At 40.1% G+C, this 16,669-nt stretch overlaps 1 pseudogene; it reads left to right on the forward strand.

The window, feature by feature from the left end:
• Positions 1 to 15,309: 15,309 nt before the first annotated feature.
• Positions 15,310 to 16,669, forward strand: part of LOC144374691 (secernin-1-like) — a 53,283-nt pseudogene continuing 51,923 nt past the window's right edge.

Here is a 16,669-nt window from a genome sequence, read left to right on the forward strand (position 1 = left end):
ACTGGGGGTTGGTAACCTGACCAGTGAAAGATAAACGTGGTCCCTACCCTCACTGTTTGGACTCCAAATTATATTCTGTGACTGGATATAAAGGATTATAAATGAAAATGACTGAGTCTGTCCATCCTTCTTTCTTTTAATTTGCAGTTAGAATTCTGTCCAGTTTTTATGAGAGAATGAATGCCAGCATTTAAATGAAAAACTCTTAAAGTTTTAAACATTCCTGGAGAACATTTACTTTTTTATAATTTCTGTACTTATAAAATTACTCAAGAATGTCACCATTTGAGGGAACAAAATAAATTATGCTATTGGAAGAAAAAAATATTATTACAGACATTAAAGGGTAGTCATAATTGCCTGAATATGAACTTTGTGACTAAAGCAACCACTTTAGGATCTTATCTCCAAAACAAATCCTTTTCAGTGTTTTGTCCCCCAACAAATACAAATGTTGCTTTTGTATTTGTTTTACACCTTTATAATTAGATGTTCAGTTTACAAAAAATAACAAAGAATAGTCATGACAATAAGAAAAGTAAAATGAAGACTTCCTGACTGCTGAGCTAATGCTCTTTAAGGAACCATATCATGTGACTATATTATGATTGTTTGGCTACTGTTGCCATTGTGACAAATTCTATTTTATGCCTGTAAATTCTATTTCCTAAATTTGCATGCACAAAGCACCATTTATTACACCAATGATATGTTTCCTGGTACTCTTAATCTAGGTTGAATAGTTAGTTGCTTTATTTCAAATCTTCACATAATATATATGAAGTTACAATCTTCAAAAACATATATATTCTAAAGCTTATTAAAGATTTTTTTGCCTCAAAAAACATCCATATATCTTTAGTCAACAGACCAGGAATTGCTAAAGTTAAAAGTTTAATTATGTTTTTAATTTCTAACACATTGACTATTTAATTCTTCATTCAATCAACATTTAAGGAAAGCATCTACATGAGATATAGATTCATGAAAAGTTCCAAACATTCCCTGGAAGAGCAATTAAATAAATAATGACTTATAACTTCTGGAATTCCTCTGACAAGTCTTCCTAAAATCTCTAATGTTGAGTTCATAGAATATCAAAAAGAAATACTCTGTTTATGTGCTCTTTTAACTAATGTGTCTATCCCAAATACAGTACAATGTTGCCAAATACAAATTTAGGTGCATTAAATTAAACTATTGGAGAGTTGTGTTTGTTCAGTGTAAATCAAATCACTAATGTGGCAAACAGAGTAAAAATGCACTAGGTAAAAAACAATGAATGCTTGCATTTTCTCTCAAATAATTTTATGTCTTTTCCTGGTGAAACAATACAAGTCTTAAAAAGTAAACTCAATGTAAATTAGATTAATTCTTGAAAAAGTTTAATAAACAAGACATTAACAATGAGGTAGAATAGCTACACTTCATTTCATAGACTCAATGAGAAACTAACCTTTTTGAAGAGATATTAATTCAAGAAGAAAATTAGATTAATGGTCTTTGGAATGGAGAAGTTCAAATGTGTCTCCATCATCTGCAGGCATTTTTTTTTTTTTTTGTGAACAGACTTTACTATATATCATTTGAACAAAAAACATTTTATATATAGTTGTGGAATTATGTGTTGTAAGAAAACCACTTGATATATTTGATTCACATTCTGATTCTAGTTTCAAGTTTAAAAAGTGGATAAATTGGCTTAAAGCATCTCAATTACAAAAATCTGGAATATTTATTCATTATAATTTTACTGTAAGGCATCATGCTCTCTGATACAAAGTTTGACTTAGAAAAATTTCTGACATCATCTAGAAGAGTGCACCTTCATTTTCCTGCTTTGTGTATAACATGCTCCTGGGTCATAGTCTAAGAAACTCTGGAATATAGGTCATCTATGTGGAACACTCAAAATTTGATGCATCTTGCCTTCTGAATATGACCTTTTGTGTTATCGGTGAAGCTAGCATACAATTATTGTGATCACTTGATAATGTGATCACTTGGTTGGTTTAATCTGTTTTTTAAATGAGTGTGATCTCTGTGATCAGTTGTATTGTAAATGTAGCTGTCGTGCTTAGATTTTGGGAAATAAAGCAAATAAGATGAAACCAAGAACAGCAAGGGTGATGAAAATGATAAGGCATAGAAACCTGAAGGATGCACTGTGTGAGCCATCTTGATCAAGCAAGATATATTTGAACCTAACATACATATATAGGCTCATAAGCATACAGTGCACATTCATCTTAAGGCAAGTTTCACAAAATGTTTACCTTTAGTTATCCCACTAAATGCAAAACATAGATTCTATTCTTCTATTCTATTATTCCACTCCACTACACTCTACTCCACTCCGTTTAGTTTGTTCATATTAGTTAAAAATATAATGGGGCTGGGTGCCGTGGCACAGACCTATAATCCCAGCAGCTCCAGAGGCTGAGACAGGAGAATCTTGAGTTCAAACACAGCCTCAGAAACAGTGAAGTGCTAAGCAACTCAGTGAGACCCTGTCTCTATATAAAATACAAAAATGGGCTGAGGAAGTGGCTCAGTGGTCCAGTGCCCTTGAATTCAATCCTTGGCAAGTCGTCCCTTCCCAAATAAAATCAGTCCCTATGAAATAAGTAGACTTCATTTTACTAATGGATCATGATATGTAAGTGGGGGGAAAATGTGACTAGTGTCAGTGAGTGACTCTTGATATTGAGCACACAGGTAGTTTTTCTTCTAATGAATTTTTTTTTCTAATTTGTTATATATGATGGCAGAATGCAATTCATTTCATATTACACATATAGAGCACAATTTTTCAAGTCTCTGATTGTACACAAAGTTTTTTCATGCCATTCGTGTCTTCACAAATAAACTCAGGGTAATGATGTCTCACTCATTCCACAGTCTTTCCTACCCCCATAGGTTCTCCTGTTCCCTCCTTCCCCTTTGCCCTATTTAAATTTCCTCCATTCCTCCCATGCTCCCCACCCATCACCATTATGAGTCAGTATCCTATATCAAAGAAAATACTTGGCCTTTGGTTTTTAGGGATTGGCTTACTTCACTTAACATTATATTCTCCAACTCCATTCATTTACAAGAAAATGACATGATTTTATTCCCTTTTATTGCTGAGTAATATTCCATTGTGCATATATACCAAAATTTCCCTACCCATTCATCTACTGAAGGGCATCTAGGTTGGTTCCACAATATAGCTATTGTGAATTGTGCTTAAATAGTTTGAAGATCTTGCTAAAGCTATGGAATGATGAGGGGATGATGATGGGATTCCATTAGATTCTTTAATAGATTCATGACAGCCCTTTGAAGTAATAAAAGCTAAATGGTATAAAGCTATTTACAGTTATTATATTATCAAATTTATTTGTATTATCTCATTTAATCTTTACAACAGTGTTTTTAGATTGGTCAAATTATACCTCAGTATTATAGTTAAGGGAATTAATGTTCAATGGGAGGAAATATTGTTCTTTATTCACCAACATCATAAAAATAAATAAAATCTTAATACAGAAAGTTTGACTCCAAAACTATTTTTAAGCTTGCAAAATCCAGTAAGATATTTTATTTCTTTCCTTTGTTCCAACAAAAAGATTTCTTCATGACCTTCTCTGTGCCATGCACCATGAACATAAAAGTAACTGACTGCTCTGATAGCATTCATTGTAAAGAGAAGGATAAAAAGAAGTCAGGGTTGAAGGGCATTCCAAAACTAACAGAAGAGGCAGAAAAACATATTCAGTTACACATTGACTATGGAAATAAGGTAATTCCTTTCTTCAGAATTTTTCTTACAGAAGAAATCTGTAAGTTTATCAACAGAAGAAAAAACCATGCTGGATTTGATGTCTTCCAACTTTGTACACTAGGAATCTGCCACATTTTTCCTACTGTGAAATTTTTGGTTTGGAGTGGTGCACTATCATCTGGTCACCTGTTAGGTTTCTGGCCTCACATACATTCTCTTGAAAGTCAAAATATTAATTCTAGAGTTACTGTTTGTAGTAAGGAGATTAATTGCTCTTGTTGCAGCCTGTATGGAAATCTACACAGTCAGCAGCAGTGTTCTGGTTATGGGAAATAAACTCAGGTGATGCAGGGCTGTGATTCATTGCTACTAAACAATTTCAGTAAAGTTCATAGTCTTTAGGTCTAAGTGTAACTCATGAAACTTACCCCTTACCTGTCAGCTTCTCTGACAATATAAATAAAATTTTAGAATTACAGCATATACAGAACTCTGGACAGAATCACGTGAGGCTGAATTACTTATTATAATAGGCAACAGAACTCAACCTACAAGGTAAAAGCTTACTTTCCTTCTGTAATTTCACACAAATTTTGATAGAAACACCTTTGCAGCAGAATGATGCCTAACACATTATTATTATTATAATAATTATAATAATAATAATAATTATTATTATTATATGAATACAATGAATGTAGGTAAAGAAACTACGAGTAACTGATTCCAGTTAGTGTTATCTGCTAAAGTGTTTGATATGATATGAAAGTACTTAGATTTTAAGATAATGTCAAACTAATTATAAAAGCAAAGTTATTATGGGAAGTTACAACTGATTTCAACTATTCTAAATGTTCTTCTTGAGTTTTCTTTACAGTCAGTTAAAAGCCATATGGGAAATTATGTCTATTGATTTCTAGTCCTTTCATAACCTTCGTCTAGTTTTGAGCCCAAATTTATATAGCATACTTTGGTTTTTGGAAATTTAGTTACTGCTGAAAATTAATTAATCTTTATAGAGCAACACTTGTCACCATTCAAAAATTTCCAATAAACTCTGAAAGCAATTCCAAAAGAAGGGCCTTGCAACATGACAACAAAGTATGGTTCACCCGAGGCAGATTCCCAGAGCCACCCTATTCCCCGCCCCACAACAGAGTCCATATACAACTCAATCAATCCAGCATCACAGCAATTATATACAGCTTAACTCAAATCATCATCTCAATGGTTCGCTGGCCTCACCTTTCAACCATTCCCTCTGGCAATATGCCAGGCATCATTCTGACTCGGCTGTGGCTCTCAACAGGTTCCAAAAAATTTGTGCTGTTTTAAGTCACTACCTTTGTGCTAATTTGTTACATGGGGGTTGAAAACTGACAGTTACTGGCATTCTTCTTTAAACACGGGGAAAATTGAATCCAATGGGGGGAATTCCTCTAAGTTAGGTCCCCAGGCCAGGAAGATCCCACCTGGATTATCTCTGCCCTCTGGGAGCTTCACTGTGTCTTCTTGCTTCTGCATGGAAGGGAGCTTGTGTTAGTAACCGCATAGCTTGTCCAGCCCCCACCTGCCAGAGATCTGGATAGTTCTGAGCATCTTCCCCTGTCTTGAGGTTTGTCCCTGTCAGTTCCCACAGGCAGCTCTCCTCCTGATGAGACAGCCCACGTCCTAGTGGGCCCCTTGGATGCCTTATGAGACAAAACATGTGTTCACATCTTGCTGAGGTAATTCCTTTTCCATTTTCAGCTTCTTCTGGGGTGTCTGAAGGATAATTCCAAGAAGCTCCCTGGTGGCTGTCTGTCCTTTTAGGTTCCATATTTATAGCAGTCTTTCAAAGCAATCTAGGCTTTTAAAATTATTATTAATCTCCTCAAAATTCCAGCAGCTTTAGTTTACCAGCAGATTCTAAAACACTTTGCACATATTTTAGGTTTTGTTATGGTAGCATGGCTGGTATCAGAGTTTATATCAGTGTTCTGTTGCTTCCATACCTATGATCACAAACTTAGAAACTAAAAAAGGACCCACTCCTTACCTCCCAGTTTCTGTGCACCAGACATCTAGCAGGACTCTACTGGGTTTCCAGCTCAAGGAGTTACAGCAGGAACAACTGAGGTCCTGCTGGTCTGTTTCCTTCAGGAATATCAGGTCCTCTTCCAGCACCATTTTTGGGACTGGCGGAATACAGTTCCTTGCAGTTGCAGAGGAAAGTTCCCATGTCCTCCTGGGTATTTGGGCAGCGGTCATTCTTGGCTCCTTGCAGCCATTCTCCAATCCCTATTTATGGTCCTCTCCATCTTCAAAGGCCAGCAACAGTGGGGCAAAATACAGTTGAACAAAGATTCTCCCGGACAGTCACCCCCAAGGTGGGGCTTAGTTCTATAATCTTGCTTGAACTGGGACTTTTCTTCATTTAGTTTAGTTTGTGATAAGTGAGCTCCTGATATCACTCCCTACAATAAACCTTACCATGACTGTCCCTGCTCCCATCTGAGCATATTTTGATTATGTATTTCTCTACAGGTTGCCGTGTGGCATCCAATGGCAGCACCTTGGTTTTCCTGAAGTTCAGGAACTGTGCCAGGGTTTCTTTTATGTAACTTGTGTACATATCGGAAAGTCCTGCTTTTTTCTTATCCATCACAAATTACAGACTGAAGTGCTAGACACTTATGTAATTGGCATTTCTAAATTCTTCCGGAAGCAAATAATGAATGCACATAAAAAAAAGTAATAAAATATTCTTCATTAATTTCACTTTAAAGTTAGCCCAATTAAACTAACAGGGATTATAAAATCAGTTCACTACAAAAATTCTATCAAATAAGAAATGTATCTTGAGTAGATTTAACTGATGCCAATTATTAAGTTACAGTAATTATTAAATTATTTTTTCAAAATGCTCATATGCATCAACATGTTTTTAAAGCACATTAATTAAGCAAAAATAATATCTGCTTTCTTCATTGAGGGAAGCTCCTTCTACCCATGATTGCAGAAGATAAAAAACTATTTGCTTTTTACCTCCTCAGATTAAAAGATTGTAATCAGAGACAGAATGACAAATTGATTAAAATAAAAAGCTTTTTATAAAACTTGAAAAGTACTATCATCTTGTTATGTATTTATTCCTATGGGTAATGTTCAATTTGAGGTGAAACAAAATATATTCCAAAAGTTATAAGTTTCTTTTGAACTACTATATTTCAAGTTTCTCAGCCTTAACTTCTGTAAAAATCATGTTATATTGAATAAAAAGGCAATTTTTAATAAATACAGTATCTCACACTGAAAAAGGTACAGATGGACAAACGTTTTTATCTTGTGGTTTTCCTGTTTATTCATGTTAAACAGTATGTAGAATTAATTCCATAAAAATGGAAGCTGTTTGAATCAGACCATCCTGATTCTAAGGTAACACAGAAGATCAGCTTTCTTTAAAATAGACAGAGAACTGGTATATGTGTGCTTTTTGTTTTTCTCTGGTGGGAAATTAATATGAAATATCAAGTTTTCAAAGGTTTCCATTTGTGTTCTTTAAAAAAACATAGCTGTAATTTTGTGAACCTCATGCCAATAGCAGTGGGATTTGCCCCCAACTCTGATGCGGAGCTGTCCTGGTCAACTGCCTTGACTTTTATAAGATGTGACAGGAGCTATGTGGGGCAGTTTAAGAATCTAGACCTCACCAGCTTTCAGAGCTTTTCACAACCTCCTTCCCCACTGCCCTTGAGGAATTCTGGACCCCCAGGAAGAGAAGAAGTCCCAGTACCGGATTTTAGGGTCTCTCAGCTCCTAAACTACACATGCAGTGACCTCCCCCCACCCCAGGGAAGCTGCATGAGGAAGCCCAATAGGCATCAGAGCAACCAGTTGGACACAGCATTGTGAGAAATATAGGTAAGGGTTGTTTTCAGCCACTAAGCTTCAGGTTAAGGGATTCAGTGCAGCCACAGAGTCCAAAAATCTAATCCTCCACCAAAATATGGTACAAAAAAAAATGAGTCCTCTTTCAAAAACTCCACTTAAGCACAGCCTTCTTTACAAACTGCTATATACAAAGAGATTCTGTACCAACATTTTAATGATCTTTTTCTATTCAATGTGTCAAAAGGAGGTAATATCACATTCATCATTTTCAGAAAAATGCATTAGAGAATAATATTAATAGAAAAGATTATTTTTATACTTTGAAAATTTGTAATTAATTTCTCCTATTCAAAAATTATACTTATTGTATTTTTATTTTTAAATAAATTAAAATTTACAGTACGTTTTATCAGTGTAAGAGCTCGAAGGCTTCAACCTATCTTCAATTTCTCAGGGACAGGCAGCCAATTCTGCAGGTGATATTTCCTCCATTGTATTGTTATCTGATTTCTTCTTTTTCTTGAGAATTTTTTTCTCCTTGGCTTAGAGGAGTGAGGTAAAATTCACCTAGACTAATGTGAGAAATGAAGCCCGCATGTGGAAATCTAGGCTCTAGATTGAGAAACAAAATCATTGTGACAGATAGTTTCATTTTAGCACAAAAATTTCATCCTTAAAGTTTAGATTTTTTTTCACTTTATTTTTATCACACACACACACACACACACATGCATACACATATATTTATTTTTATGAGGTGCAGAGGATCAAACCCAGTGCTTCACATGTGCTAGGCAAATGCTTTACCACTGAGCTGCAACTCCAACCTCTAAAGTTTAGAATTTTTCAATGAGCAAAGCAGAATTACTTGGTGAATCTCAATTAAAGACAAACATGCTTGCCATAGGCTAAAAATAAGTAATATTCATTTACCTCTTTGAGATCATTGATTTTCTCAGGTAGAATTTTCCCCCAGTATCTGAAAGTCCGAAAGGAACCTTGCTACCTGTCCTACTGCCTGTCTCACTAGCAGAGCCCCACCTGGCCTGGCTGTCTGGCACTCCTTTCCCAGGATGCACTTCAGGATGGACAATTTGGGGAATCATATGCATGCACCACAATCCAGTTCCTCGGCCTCCCACTGTCCTTCCCTGGGCAGTCCCAAGCCTGGCTTCCTCTGGCTCTCCACTTCCCTATTTCTGCTCCACCATGCTGAGCTACATAGAATGGCAGAAGAAAGACATCAGGGTGATTTCTGATGGCTTTGTACACTATATAAACTAGGCCTCCCTAACTTTTTGATGCCCAAAAGAAACACCCCCTCATGATCAAACCATTGTTTGGGGGCTTTGTTACCCATACTCAACATAACCTCTAACTATGTTCCCAATCTGATGCCCTATAGTCCCTGAGAAGTGCATCACAGTCATTTGAATAATGTCACCTGAAGTTGTGCAGTACCCAGCCTGTGCAGTTATCTGTGGTGACCCTACAATGTCCTTAAACCATGAAGCATGGAAGTTTACAGTTGTAGTGTCATGGGAACAGTAAAAAATTTCAGATGTGGAACATTTTGGACTTCAGATTTCTGGATTCAGGGTGCTCAGCCTATGTGTGGACCGTGAAGTTGTTTATTGTTTCCATTTGACAGTGTTTAACTTACTTACTACTATTTCACAACCCCACACCCAGAGCCTCAAAACATCACTGGCCTTGTCAGCCCCTATATTTCTGGGGTTCCTGGGGGCTCAGCTGGACAATTTTTTCCCTGGTCTCTCTTGGGGTTCTTCATAAAGTTACTGCTCATGGTGGTGGAGGCTGGAATCATCCCAAGACCCACTGGGATGTGGGCTGGCTGGGCCTCTCCCTGTCCTTGTGATGGCCTTTTGGGGCCACTCTGCACTGCTTCTGAAGGGGGCGGGGCAGACCTTTGGTTTAAGAGGGAGCAGCTCAAGGCAAGGCCTGAAGCTGCTGTCCTCCTCTCATGGAAGCCTGAGTTGAGTGTAGGAATCTACACATGTGCTTCTCAGAGAATAATTGCAGGGTGGCATTTCCAGTGTTCCTGGCACAGCAATCAATTCTGCCAAGGCACTGTGCTGTTCAGTTAAGTCACCGGGTGGAGAGTACAGTGAGCTCTTCAACCAACTTTGTCCAGACTTGTGATTTTGCTTACACCCTTCTGTCAGAATGACCTACCTTCCTTCCTTCCTTCCTTCCTTCCTTCCTTTCTTTCTTTCTTTTTTCTTCCTTTCTTTTTTCTTTTCAGAAAGGCTTAATCAAAATTAAATTTAAAAAAAGAGAAATTTTAACTCCCCAAAGGAAAGATTATGAATTAGGCAACTGACAGTGCTAAGAAATATGGGAACCTAGAAGAAACTGACCAGTAAAAAATGGACACGTTACACCAGGGGGCCAAGTAACGTCCAGCCTAACTCAGACAAGGTGAAAGGAAACATTCAGAGAAACTGAGGACCCTGCATGGGACTCTTGGTGCTGCTGGGTCCTAGGCCCCATCTGAGCCATCACCACAGGGAAATGTGACAGTACCCTGCCACCTTTGTGGGATGGAAAACATGGTCTCCCAGGAGCCTCTGTGACCTTAGGAAAATGTCTCACCCCACAGACGCTGCTTCCAAATTATTTTTGCGTTTTCCATAACATTTTAATAATTTCCAAATGAATCTGATAAACCTTCTTGAGGTCAACAGTGCTAAGGCATGCCTGTTGAGCAAGTTATGGAGACTTGGAAAAAGAAAAGAAGGAGGTATGGTTTTAGAAGAGCAGAGACTGAGGACAAAAAATAATCCTTTTTATTTTCTTGGGAACTTGTCAAGTTAATAATAAATTATGCACAACAAGTGAGTAATTTATCTGATTCACAGAAATCTCATCAGAGAATGCATAGTGGACATAATAAATTATAAATGTCACCTTAACAAATGACATTTACCATTAGATTCAAAGTAGTATAATTATATGCAATTATTGTTATTATTATGTATGACCACATGACATGGGAGTCAGGAAATCAACTTGTTACTAAGTCCGCTTCTGCTAGTCTCAGATACTTCAAATATAGTTCAGAGAATACTCATGAGTGACATTTATCAGTATGAGGCGCCTGAAGACAGGCTGAGGGAGACGGCTGGCATTAATAAGCTGCACAGAAACCTGTAGTAGAAGAGGTGGGAAAATAAGTTCTGAGAATCCAGTGAATAGACATACATTAGAGGATTCTATTTTCCTTTTTAAAATTCCTTGCTGTATACAAGGAATGGACAAAAATGTGAATTCATGTTATCATGTGTACTATAGATGTAATTTTGGGGTTTGACTGAGTTTTTGCTCTAGCTTAGGGGTCTAAGGAACACAGGTAAAACGTTGTAATCAGCTACTTGATAATCATTGCTAGCAAGTCTTCATCTTGCTTAGCTGGTAATTCTGCAAAATGAATCATATTTGTAGGTTCTTTTAATTTCTTGAAGGAGAAGCTTTTGTCTTTCACATTTTATAAGTAAAGACTATTTTAAGACATGCTTTCAAGAACAGCACTGAATAAAGCTGGCACCTAATTTTTTTTAAAATGTGAAATTTAAAGAAGGGTTCTTTTAAAAGAGTATTTAAGAGAGCAACACAGCTGGCTATCCCTATCAATACACTTATCAGGCCAATCAAATCTTTTGCATGGTCTAGGTCTCCCTCAAGACCCATCAACATAACTAACATAATGCATGTGTTTGTGTAGATAAGACTCTTATTAATATTAGCATTAAAATCATTTGGGATGAGTTTGATAGACCTTCCTTGTCTTAGTTCCAGCGTCTGCCATGTTTAATAGTGTGTGAGAGGACAGAATTTAAATTTGTGGGAAAATATGAAAGATGGCCAGTGAGAAATTTTTTCCTGAACCTTTCCAGATTCAAAGTAACTAGAATACTGTGGGGGGTGCTATCTGAAAATAAGTAAGTACATATGGCTTGATATGGGAGGTGGTACATTTGCACCTCCAAGCAGTCCTGGGCCTGGTCATAATCAGAGAACTTGGGAGGCCACTGATGCTGCTGGGACTCTGTGTGTCAGCCTAGTGCCTAGCGTGCTGTGGACTGCTGCTGCCAGTCTCCACACACATGAGCCCCACCAGGCTGCTACTTCTGAGACCCACTGGTACATGTGGAAAATCTGATGAGGTTTGTCTGGAATATGTGAAATAGAGATAGTATTGCCTAGAGCGGAGCGTGAAGCAAGTATGCTAAATGCTTTTGTACACTGTGGCCCAGTCGGAAAGCCTGCTGGGAAGGCTCCTGAAAGCACTCTGTTGTGAGTAAACCTATGGACCTACTAGTTAAACTGCAGGACTAACACAAACCTCTACATTTTCATGCGTTTCATTCAAAATCATTGGCACTCTAAAATGAGATTATTTACCTTCAGCAGCTTTAAAGTCTTATAATGACTGAAAACTGAGCTTACAAATAAATTGAAATTTATCTCTGCCAAAAAAAAGAAAATCCATGTACTCTATGAAAAGAGCATAAACTTTATAAAAAACCTAATTTTGAAATGTATAATTGTGCTTTGGGATACTTGAACTTGTGGGGAGAATCTTTTGATGGAACTGCTGCTTCTAATTGGAAAAAAACTATATTTGGGGCTGGGGATGTGGCTTAGTGGTAGGATCAGTGCTAACACACAGGAGGACACAGCTTCCATCCCTAGTACCGCAACAACAACAACAAACTATATTTTGTATACAAATGTGCTAAAATTGAGATGTCAATCTGTGCACTCTACAAATTTGCTTAAGATCATCAAAGCAAACAAATTTAAAATATATGTTGAGCTTCCTCTTGTAAAAATATATGTTGTATATTTTTATGTACAGCTCTAAGTTTTAAAAAGACAATTTCTAGGGAAAGATTTAAGCTGAACATTTTGTTCTTCTTAGTATAAAGAATCCAGAATGGAGAATATATAAAGCAGAGTTTGCTTTGAACATAGTAGATACCTTCCTACAAACAGATAAAATTTTTGATTTAAGATTTTATAGAGAAGCAGTAATTGAAGTTGTCAGTAACTTCAAATTTATACAGTTGTGAAGATAAATTTCAGGAAATCTTATAAAGAAAAATAAGAAAAGCCGTATGAAAAAAAAAGGCATTTTCCAGAAAATGCCAGTACTTACTATTGGAGAAAATGATGGCTAAGAAACTGATTAAACAATGTAAATAGTAGCAGGAGTAAGAACTCTGCTCATGCTATTTATAGCATGCAGGTAATTAACAAAAAGAAGTAATATAAAATTTTTACTATTAAAGCTTTTCTATTGAGGAAATTTGCTTTCCTCAATTTTTCAGCAATAAAAAATGAAATAAACTTTATTTATTTATTTTTATTCTTTTTTTAAAAAATATTTACTTTTAAGGTGTAGGTGGACACAACACAATGCCTTTATTTTTATGTGATGCTGACGAGGGAACCCAGGTACCGCCCATGCTAGGCAGCACTCTACCGCTGAGCCACAATCGCAGTCCCTACTTTTTGATATATACATTTTTTTTAGCTGAAAATGGACAGGATACCTTTATTTATTTATTTATTTGTATGTGGTGCTGAGGATTGAACCCAGGGCTTTACACATGCGAGGTGAGTGCTCTACCACTCAGCCACAATCCCAGCCCTGAAATAAAATTTATTTAAAGTAAAAAATTAAAATTCTAGATGGGCTGAAAACTATTAACTGCTTAGATGTAGCTGATGTTAGAATAAACTGTATTCCATGCTGGGGGATAGTTATTAGAAAGGCCCACCAAACCAAGTTTCTCGAATTTCCCCGTCAGGTAGAAACTATTTTAATTATCACGCTAGCAAGTGGCTTAATGGAAATGAAATGTGATATGCATGTTTCTCATTTAAAATTTTCAGTAAACATATAAAGTGACAACTGTGAAACTGGAGTCAATCAGTGTTGCATGGCAAACTAAGTCATGATTAAAACTGCTCCATTTATTAAAAATAATAAATGCACCACATTTCCCGCTTTTCCCGCTCCGTCGGTTGACACACACCTATTTTCCCAGCAGATCTAGACCTCTGGAGGGCGCAGGGCGAGCCAACAGCTGGCGCCTCCTCCATGCAGCGAGGTGGCGGATGGCGCTGCAGCAGAGCGTCCAGCGCGGCCGGCAGCGTCCCCCCTCTGCCTCCTCGTGGAGTTCTGGGCTAGGAAAGCATCCCTGGACGGAAAGGCGACCAGGCCAGCGCGGGGCTGCGAGCTCAGTGGCCTCAGAGGCGCGCATCGAGGGAGGGACGCGGCCTGCAGGACAAAGGCAGGCTAGCGGCCGAGGGAGGTGGGCATGGGCCCCCAGGGAAGCGGGGAAAGGGCTCAAGGGCGGGGCCCGCGCAGCTCAAGGGGACCTGCCCCGGCGAGCGAAGGGAAAAGGCACAGGAGCGGGGCGCTAGCCAACGAGTGAAGAAGGGCTGACGCCGGGGCGTGGCCTGCTCAGGCGGGTGAGGCCGGTGGGACTTGGGAGGCTGGGCCTCGAGGGCGGGCGGGGCCTGGGCGTGCGAAGAAAGGATGGGGCGGGGCCTAGGGGCGGAGATTTGGCGGCACAGCGGAGCTTGTGGGTCCCAGCTGCCCTAGACAGTCACTGCCCTGATGGCAGCGGTGGCATCCGCTAGCAGGTGGGGGTGAGGAGCTGAAGGGCCGGGGCTGCTGGGGCAGTCGGAGCTGGCCGTCGCAGGGAGCCAAGAGGCGGATCTGCAGCTGGGAGCGCACCCCAGGCCGGCAGAGGAGGCGGCTGCAGCCGGATCCGGGAGCGCTGCTTGAGGCGGCTTCTTGCGCAGCCAGTGCCTGAGGCGGCGGCGGCGGCTGCGGCGGCGGGGCCTCAGGTACCGAGGGGCGACGGTGGCAGGGCTGCGGTGCCCAGGGTCGGTGGCGGCGGGAGCGAGGCCCTCCCTTGGTCGGCAGCACGCGGCTGTGGCGGGGCTGGCGGAGACCCGCCTCCCCTCCGCGCCACCTCAGCTCTGGGGCGCCCCGCACCGCGGGCCAGGAGGGTTGGTGGCGCCGCGCTGGACCCCGGCCCTCACGGGGGCTCCGAGGACCCCGCACCCTCCCGCTGACACACCCCAGGGACGGGGCGGGCGGCGGCGGGCGTGCGGGGCCGCGGGACAGCGGTGCGGGGCGCAGTCTCTGCCAGGTGGCCAGCCGCGGTGGCCCCGGGCGCCGGACCCGGACCCTTTTGTCTCCTGGCCGAGCTGGACTCGGGCTGCCCCGCCGGCGCCGCTGTCCCGCGCCCGTGCTCTGGAGGAGTTCGCCGCTGCGTGGAGCGGGAGGTGGCGTCAGACCCTGTCCTGCGCGTCGCCCTTGGTGCGGCACAGGGAAGGAGTCACGCTGTAGTGTGTTTGATTCATCATTAGTGGAAGGGATTGTCCCCTTCCCGTTTCTGTTAACCAGTTCCCATCCCGCCGCAACCCTGGGGTTCTTTTCCTAGATTTTGCAAAATACCAACAAAGAAGTGTGGCGAGTCCAGTCGACAGCCCCTGACTGCCAGGCATGGCGAGCTGAGAGCGCTTCCTTGGAGGGGTTGTTCCACCAGAAGGCCTCAGAGCCTTCTGGCCAAAATGAAGGGTGTCACTCCATCAAGTGCTTCAGGTCTCTTTCTCTCCCTTTCTAGGGTGAAAAGATTTCAAAAATCGATATTAAATTATTAAAATCTGGCTGTTTAGGAATTACAACCATAGAAGAAAATAATGCAAAAGGGAAATAGAATGAGTATCTTTGAGGGGTAAGTGTCCCAACTTATTGAAAGTGTCAGAGATGAGATGTATGGATTTTTGAGATTGATGGGTAAACTGTAAATAAACTTTTAATATATGGCATTTTGCACTAAGATATTTTTGATTGTTTCATTTTAGTTACTTATGGAAATTGTGGATTACCTGGACATCTTAAGACCCAGGAACCCATTTATTAAGAATCTGCTGTCTTGAAAAATGCACTTTATGAATGCTTTGGATTAAGAAGGTGTAAACAGTGGTTTGTCATGTCTGCCACATAAGAGATAATCTGAACCAGTTCCCTCGCAATTGCCCAGATGCCAAAAACTGGCAAGAACTAGTACTTGGAGTGGTCATCCTTCAACATGAAATACAGAGCTACCTATGTACTATATCATTAATTCTTAACCGCAAATATTGAGAGCAAATGCTGTGTGTTTTTAAGAACAGTTCATAAAAAATTTCATACAATATTATGTGTTTCACCTAGTATCAAGAGTAAAATATAGGGAAAAATAGAAAGAAAAACTGAAGAAAAAGTAAATAGCTAAAAAAGTATCTATTACTAAATCAGATGAGCTGTGTTAGGTTGATTTAGGGAGATCCAGCAGTGAGCAGAGTAGGCAGAGTCCTACCTTCATGGAGCTTGAATTCTTATTTCTGTAGAGCAAGAATAGCTGAGGTAAATAAGACACATTAATTTCTGTTGTTGCTTTTTCGTTGTATTTTTAACTAATTTTGGAGTTTGATGATTTTTCCAGTTCTGTTGTTAGTGGAACTAAGTTGAAATAATCACGTTCTTGGACTGGCTTCTTCCATTCCTGCCCCTTCTGCTTCTGTTAGGGCCTTATGTGTCTTGTTGCACGGCCCTTGTCTAGAGTTGGCTTAGAGTGGAGCTCCCTTGGTAACCTGGGACTGCAAGACACCTTCTAGTATCCAGACCTGGGGAGGGGCTGGAGGGTGCCTGGGCTGGGTCTGGTTGGAGCTCCAGGTGAACCTACTCTCGGGCCTTGAACTCTGGGGTCTTTGTGGGAGGTGTCTGGCACAGAGCTGGAACTCCTGACCCTCACCGTGGTCATGTTAGAGCCTGTGTTCATTTCAGGCCAACATCTGCAGGACCAGGAGTGAGTCTTCTGTGTGTGGCATGGCTTCCTGTGTTGCCCTGTGGAGTAGGAAGAAAGAGTGTCTTCAGGGCACCCCATATGAAGCATAGACAGAATGAAACTGTGATGACAATTTAAGATCAGTTGTATA

The sequence above is a fragment of the Ictidomys tridecemlineatus genome, unplaced genomic scaffold (assembly GCF_052094955.1).
Source record: "Ictidomys tridecemlineatus isolate mIctTri1 unplaced genomic scaffold, mIctTri1.hap1 Scaffold_82, whole genome shotgun sequence".
NCBI lineage: Eukaryota > Metazoa > Chordata > Mammalia > Rodentia > Sciuridae > Ictidomys > Ictidomys tridecemlineatus.